Here is a 7,712-nt window from a genome sequence, read left to right as displayed (position 1 = left end):
TGGGGTGGGGTGGGGTGGGGTGAGAAGGGGACAGGTTGCATGTGTGGAGGTCAGAAGACAACCTATGGCTATTGGTTCTCTCCTACTGTTGATTGAATTTGGGTCATCAGGCTTGGTGGCAAACACCTTTACTCACTGGCCCGGAACTTTGTATCTCGCAAGCCCCCAGGTGATGCTGGGCCTTTCTCACACATGTAATACTGGGCCTTGGATGTGGCAAAGATTACTTCAAACTAAGAATCCTTGTTCTTAGTTGAGTGCCCTGCTGATACTGTTGATCTAACTTGTTGGGTTTGGAGGTTTTAGGTACTGGGGTAGAACCCCAGTGTCTTGCACCTGCTAAGCACATGCTCTATGTCTGAGCTACGTGCTCAACCCAGATTTAACAAAATGTTCCCCTTCCACCTTTACCCCAAATCCCTCGGTGATAACTACGTTGCCTGCCAAGAACTGGGCAAGATTTTGTAGCACCTGCCCTTGTGTCCAAAGAAGCTGGCCCCGTCCTCAGCACAGGTGGAAGTGACCTCAGAGGCGTGATCTATTTCCCCCTTCTGGATACAGTACCATCTCCATGGAACAGGTTGCTGGCCTTGTCTGTCAGCAGCTGGGATCAGAACACAGTCCTCTCCCGTACTGTCCTGCATATCAGGGAAGTGTGTCTCTCCTCAGAGGGTCTTTCCTGCAAGAACACAGACCTTGGGACCTCCTTCCTGAGACTGTACAGCTGTCCCACACGGACCTCACCTAAGAAAAGATGGCGGATAGACCAGCTCAGGAAATTCCTACTCCGAGAGGCTCTGTTGACCCAATTTTGTGTGCTTTTAAGCAGGCAGGGTTTGATCTGTGTTCTTACTTAGTTTTCCCCATTACTGAAGAAGACCTGCCCAGAAGTGCAGACTTCCACAGTTGCCTCCTAAGAGCTTGGTCTCCACAGTTCTGGCCTTACATTTTCCACTTAGACCCAGTGAGGCTGAGTTGAGAAAAGCAGGGCTTTGAGAGAGACTTGTGCTCTTAGAAGGTGGACATTGGGCTCTTAGCTGAGTCAAGAGGGAAGATGTGCCCGTGTTCCCAAGGTGGATGTCTTCGAACGGCTGGAGGTGTAGTCAAGACAGCCCTGTGAGGCTCAGACAGGTTGCCCCCCAGATCTGTGTAGACCCCTGAATCCTTAAGCTTTAGGTATTGGGTTCATCACACAGGACCTTAGAGGAAATCATGGTCCAAAAAGTAAGAATTCTTCCCCAAGGAAGGTTAGTCCTCCAAAACTGCTTCACCTATTAAACACACTTGGCATATTCGTTCTTTTTTAAGTATTTTCATTATTCCTTTCAGCATTTCCCTCAATGTGGTTTGATCATATTCACCCCCAACTCCTGCATTTCTTTTTGGCAAGAACCAGTGTCTGTGGTTGCTGCTGGAGGCCTTCATTCCTGGCATATTTCTAGTTACCAGCTTGGCACTGACCCTGCCTACCATCTCCTAGAGCCAATTGTTTGAACTCCAGATGCTCAGTGTGACTTTGGCTTCTATACAGGGCTTTAGCTTGGCTTTTGCCACTGTGTCTTGTCTTCTGCTAACTTAAAACTCGGCAAGTTCTATGTGCCGCGTTACCAGCCTGTGAGCTGAGAAACGCCAGGTGCACCCCAGCAGGTGCACGTGGACGCTGGTTCCAAAAGGCAGCATCACATTGCCCTGCGGAGGTTGCCATCCCCAGGTGTATAAGTGCCAGAGCCTCGGGTGGACCAGTCAGTGCCACTGCAGGACCTCTCCCCAGGCTGGTGATGTGACTTCTACTGAGGGACTAACCACACGGTTCACGTGGCTGTGCCAACACCACCTGGACGGTGAGAACACGTGTCTGAATCCCCCTCCCCCATAGTCCCTTGCAAGGACCACCTTTGGACCTCTTGGCTTAGCCACGCCTGCCCATAACTCAGCTCCTAAGTGGTCTTTGATATTGAGTTGGCCAAGGAAGCTCAGAGCATTGCCTGGAACTACCAAAGGTTTTGTGGACCAGAAAGGTCACTGGAGAAATCTGGGGGCCCAGCAAAGATCAGGGAGTTTGTTGGAGGCTGGCACTGGGGTTTGGGTTTGAAAGCTGTTTAGATAAGGTTGTGGCTGGCTGGCTGCCCTGTGCCCTGTGGATGCCAAGGACAGGCTAGGATAGTTGACCCAGTACATTGTCAGTTGTCAGTCACCTTGTCTAAGGTAGTCTCCCCAGGAGTGGGCTCCAAGGCTATGTATAGCCAGTGATCACAACTATTTTCTCATACCGCACTTCCTCCAGGCACCACGGTGCCTTTGACCCTCCTTCCTAAGACACGGCTTTTCCCTGAGAACCTTCTCACCAGTCTCCTCAAGAAGAAATAAAGGAGTCAAGAGCCAGCCCTGTCTTGTGCACAGCCTCACTTGATTTTCACAATTCCAGAAGGATAGTCTCCATTCTATGAAGAAGTCAAGGCCCACAAGGTAAAGGGCCTTCCTCACAGCTGACTGAGGAGCAGGCATGTGCAGCCAAAGCTTGTCTTCCCTACACCCGTGGTTAGCACGGTCAAGCATGTCAGTTCTCTGGGGTTAACTCATTCCAAACCAGGGCCCCATCAAATTGATTTGAATTTACCACGTCAGTGGCCTCATCTGCCCAAAAGGGAACAAAGACGTGTAAACTGGCCATGTGCTTGCCATGAGAGGTGACCAGGGCATGGCTGAAAGCTAGAAGCTTGTCTTCCCCTCCTATCATAGTCCCTTCTTTTTGAAGGCTGAGTAGTATTCCCTTCTGTGTGTATATTACATTTTGAAAAGCCTGGCTAATTTTTAGCACAAAAACAAATCAAGACACATGTCAGCACATATACAATGTGAAACATCTGCTGAAAACCTTTGAGGTACTCACGTGGTGTGAACCGAGCTCCCTCCGAGCCAGAGCAAGCGGGGGGGGGGGTGGGGGGGGGCACACCAGCCTGCCGGGTTTTACATGTGCCTGTCCTGTCTCGTAGCCTCTACCTCACCCCATGTGTTTTCTTCCCGCTGCCCATGTCTGATCCTGCCCAGGACTCATTCCCTACAGCAGCTTAGACCATTGTAAACTTGCCCAGCAAACTTGGTAAAAGTCCATGAAGCTGTTCTCATGGTCTGTGAGGCTAACAGAAGTGTATTTATAGCCCGTAAGTTATTAATAGGGTTTTACTGCTTTCCATTCTAAGCACAGATCTCTCCATAAATGCGTGAGGGTGGGCGGTAAAAATATGGGAATGTTATTGGGTGAAATCCCCATGAAGAGAGCATTGTGCAATGCCGCCCCGATTCACCTTGTTAAATCTGTGCTGGGAACACGTGGCTTGTTGTAAAAATGAGTTCTTTGACACCAAGGACTCAGAACCACTTCTCTGTCCTTTGCCCCTGCCTCCCCACATGTCCCCAGGAAGGTGTGTGCACAGTTGACACTGGTCATATGCCCCTTGATCCAGAGAACCCGACAGCTCCAGGAGACAGGCTGTGCCGCACAGGGTGCTGTTTGCCCAGGCCAGTTCTGGGTCCATGTGGCCGTCAACCACAGCCAGCTTCAGAAGCCAGCTGTCTGCTTCCTCTGTGCCCAAACCCAACTCACCACTCCACTGATACTCAAGCCCCCCCCCCCCCCCGGGAGTGCGGGCAGAAGAGGAGCACATGGCCATCCCAGCCTGCAGCCACACTAAGCTGTGGCATGTCAGGCTGGGCACCACAGGAGTGGAGGGAGGCATGTGATAGAGGCTGAGGGCAGCAGAGCAAACCCTGTTCTCTGTGCAGGGAATGTGGGTGTGGGTGTGGGGGGGTCTCCCCTGACAGCAGAGCCAGCTCTAGCCCCACTCAAACCGTGTGAGGTGTCAGAGAAAGGGCACCAGGTCTGTGAATGGAGATTGCCAGCCTTGGGGCCTGGCTAGAGCCCAGGCCTGACCCATCCCACCAGGGCTCTCCTACAGGAAAGTGGGGGTGTGTTGACGGGACCCAGAGGAGGTGGAGAGTCGGCTAGGGAGGACCAGATCTATCCAAGCTTCTGAAGGGAGCTGTCGGAACTAGGAAGGGGAGGCTTGTGATGCCCACGGGCTGTTGTGAAGGTGGTTTTGGGGGCACTGACAGGACTCGTGCCCCATCCACTTGTGAGCAGTAGTGACAGCCATGGCCATGGGGTACAGAGTCAACACTCAACCTGAACTCATGGACTGGGGCATGGTGCTCTAGTGGAGGGAAGGGACGGGGTGGTGAGTGGGCTGGGGGGTGAGTGGGCTGGGCCAGGGGTTGAGTGGGCTTGGGGGGTGAGTGGGCAGGCTAGGATAGAACAGGGCTGAGTGGAGCAGACTAGAATAGGCAGAGAGAGCACAGGCAGCAGCAGCAGATGGGGTTGGGTGGGACAGGGTGGGCTAGGACAGAGCAGGCATAGATGGAACACAGGCCACAGGAGTCCCAGAACCACCGACACTTCCCACCCCTGAAGGAGGAGGCCTCTGCCGCCGTCACGGTCCGCACTGCTGTTTGGTCTTCATTGAGCTTCTTAAGCTCCACTGTTGCCCACAGCTACCGAGGGGCAGTGGGCACGCATCACCAGTGACTCATCTGACCATCTCCACACCCCAAAGATCAGGACAGCCACTGCTCCCACTTTACGAAGTGTCTCAGCCAGTCTAACAGTGGCAGGAGGCCCTGGGAGCCTAGCTCAAGAAACATGTCTCCCTCGGGAAGCCAGATCAGAATCCTAAAGGGAAGGGGAGATGTAGGAGAGACAGCAGAGCTGGGCAAAGCACCCAGGCTTGCCCGAGAGGTGGGTTTACCTGATGCAGGCGGTGGAATGAGGGGCCCTCTTCACTGGCAATGTCGCAGGAGGGCTAGGCTGACTGAACTATGGAGAAGACTGCCACCCCCACCCCACCCCCCGCTCCCGCCATATCTCCCAGGTGGGATTTACAGCCATCGGGTGACCCTTTTCCTCCCCGAGCCTCTGTTCTTGACTTATGGAATGGACAGTGGACATTCAGCCTACAGGAAGTGGAGAGGCCATGCCAGTTCAATGACAGCTAAGCATCCAGACAGTGGCAGTTGCAGAGAATGCCGAGTCCCCAGCCTAGGTGGAGCCAGGCCTCAGCACACAGTGCCAGAAGCTGTCAGCGAGGCTCCAGTGCCCTCAGGCAGCTTCATAGCCTCACAGCCAGGTCGTGTCGTGACCCCCCCCCCCACACACACACACAGGTTGAAAGAATGGATAATGAGTCCCAAGTATACCAATTCCTATCGTAGAAAAGATGGGTCCTCTCCGACCTTCAACTCATCTATAAAGTGGGTGTATTTGAGGGTTACCAACTAATCAGGAGCTATTGGGGTTAATTTTGCTAAGGGAAGCAAGACAGCCCGACTCAAGAACACAGTGTTTGACCTCAGATCAGTGTTCAAAGTCATGGCTCCCTAGCAGAGCCGAGCAGCCTCAGACGAGTGTCTGCACCCCTCTGTTTGCTCCTGCTTATGGAGCAGGGACCCAGATGCCTGCGTAGCTCCCACAGTCTGGGCCACAGTGAGACGGGGTGGCTATTCCTGTGCTCAGCAGAGCTGGGCTCGCCCTGACCTCATTTGCCATCATTCTGCACCGTGTCCCCAGCTTTCCAGCTGAATGGCTTGAAAGGTGTCTTTGTGGAGCTGCCACCAGGCCCGGGGGAGAGCCGGTGTCATCTGCGTCCCTCTATAAACAGGACCAAGGGAGTGAAAATCAGCCACTCCCTGGGGTCCCTGGAGAGATGGCCATGCCAGAGGTCAGCCGGAGGGCGCCGATTGGGTTTGAAGTAAACAACGAACTCAGGGACAGAGTGGCCACAGAGGACCCTCAGCCAGGCAGGGAGTCCTGTGGATACTGAAGCCAGAGGGTTTGCAGGCCTCCTACCAAGACCCCGCCAGCTGTCATTCTACCTGGGGCTCAGCTCTTCCCTGGTAGCCCTGACCTCTGCAGGGTGAGAACTTCATCCCCAGGCAGGGTTGACCCTGTGATACCCAGGCATCTCACATGCCCATGCAAATTCAAGGGGTATCCCAGAGAAGAGACCTCCCTCCAGAGACGACACCGTCAGTCCCCATCACAGAGAGGCAGCATGCACAGCTGGAATTGGAAGCCAAGCCTGGTCTCCTCAGCTTTCATTCCTGCAGCCTGCTGGAAAGTCACCCCAACTGCCTGGAATAAGTCCCAGAGTCTCCCTCCCCACCTTACCTACCCTCACTTTAAAAATACACGTAACATTGGGCTGCATGGTGGGCTTATTATGCTTTAGATTTATTTTTATTTTATGTGTGTGAATGTTTTGACTGCCTGTGTATGGCAATTGATGAGGCCAGAAAAGAGTGTTGGATACCCCAGAACTGGAATTGCAGATGGTTGTGAGCAGCCATGTGGGTGCTGGGAATAGAACCTGGGTCCTCCAGAAGAGCAGCCAGTGCTCTGACCCCTGACCCATCTCTCCAGTGAGACCCTCACTTTTGTTATTTGGTGGTGGTTTTGGTTTTCATTTTGGTTTTGAGGCAGAGGAACTTAGAATCCTGGGATTCCAGGCCTGAGCCACCACATCTGGCTTACCTCACTCTTTTGTTGGCTTTCCAGCCCCCCCCCCCATGAAATACAGCCATCCATCAGGATCGCAGGTGTGAGGACCCCCTCAATACTAAACCCACCGACAATTGTCTCTTTGTAAAACAGTGCAGCCTTTGCAGAGAACCCAGGCACGTTCATCCTCGAGTGTACTTTTTTTCCCCCTTTGAGACAGCGTTTCTCTGTGTAGCTTTGGAGGCTGTCCTGGATCTCACTCTGTAGACCAGGCTGACCTCAAACTCAGAGATCTGCTTGGCTCTGCCTTCTGAGTTCTGGGATTAGCCACCCTGCCCGGCTAAAGATTTATTTATTTATTATGTAAACAGTGTTCTGCTTGCATGTGTCCCTGCAGGCCAGAAGAGGGCACCAGATCTCATTACAGATGGCTGTGGTTGCTGGGAATTGAACTCAGGACCTCTGGAAGAGCAGTCAGTGCTCTTAACCTCTGAGCCATCTCTACAGCTCGAGTGTACTTTAAACTCTGTCTATACAACTGATGATAACGCCAAGCAAAGGCTGTTGAGCAGTTACCAAGCCAAATTTAGGACGGGGGGGGGGGGGCGGGGGCGGGGGGGGGGGGCGCGGGCGGGCGGGCAGGGAGGTGAGAAGAAGCCCATACTACAGTGCACACCTGTTTCCTTTTCTATCACAGTAGGTGGAACCCAAAGATGCAGGACCCACGTCTAAAGAGCCAAACAGAACATGTCCGCTGTTCTTATTGGGGTGTTGTGGCTGTAGAAATGAGAGCTGGAGGCAGGACGTTCCCTAGACCATGCTGGAGCAGGTTGCAACACTGAGCACACGCTCTTCAAGCGTTCGCTCCCTTGACCCTCAAAGCCGGCAAGGAGACTGGAGTTAAATAATATGTCTACTCAGTCTTCAGAGGCAGTGCTGACAGGGATGCTGGTGTGCATGTGTGTATGTGGGGGTGTATGTGGGGGTGCATGCATGTGTGTGTATGTGCATGTGTGTTTGTGGGGGTGCATACGTGTATGTATGTGGGGGTGCATACATGTGTGTGTGGGGGTGCATGTGTATGTGTGTGTGTGTATGTGTGTATGTGTGTATGTGGGGGTGCATACGTGTGTGTGTGCATGTGTGCACAGGCAGGTCAGAT

This window comes from Peromyscus maniculatus, chromosome 8 (assembly GCF_049852395.1).
Source record: "Peromyscus maniculatus bairdii isolate BWxNUB_F1_BW_parent chromosome 8, HU_Pman_BW_mat_3.1, whole genome shotgun sequence".
In the NCBI taxonomy this organism is placed as follows: Eukaryota; Metazoa; Chordata; class Mammalia; order Rodentia; family Cricetidae; genus Peromyscus; species Peromyscus maniculatus.
The sequence above is the reverse complement of the archived record's forward strand: the minus strand, read 5'-3'. Positions refer to the sequence as shown.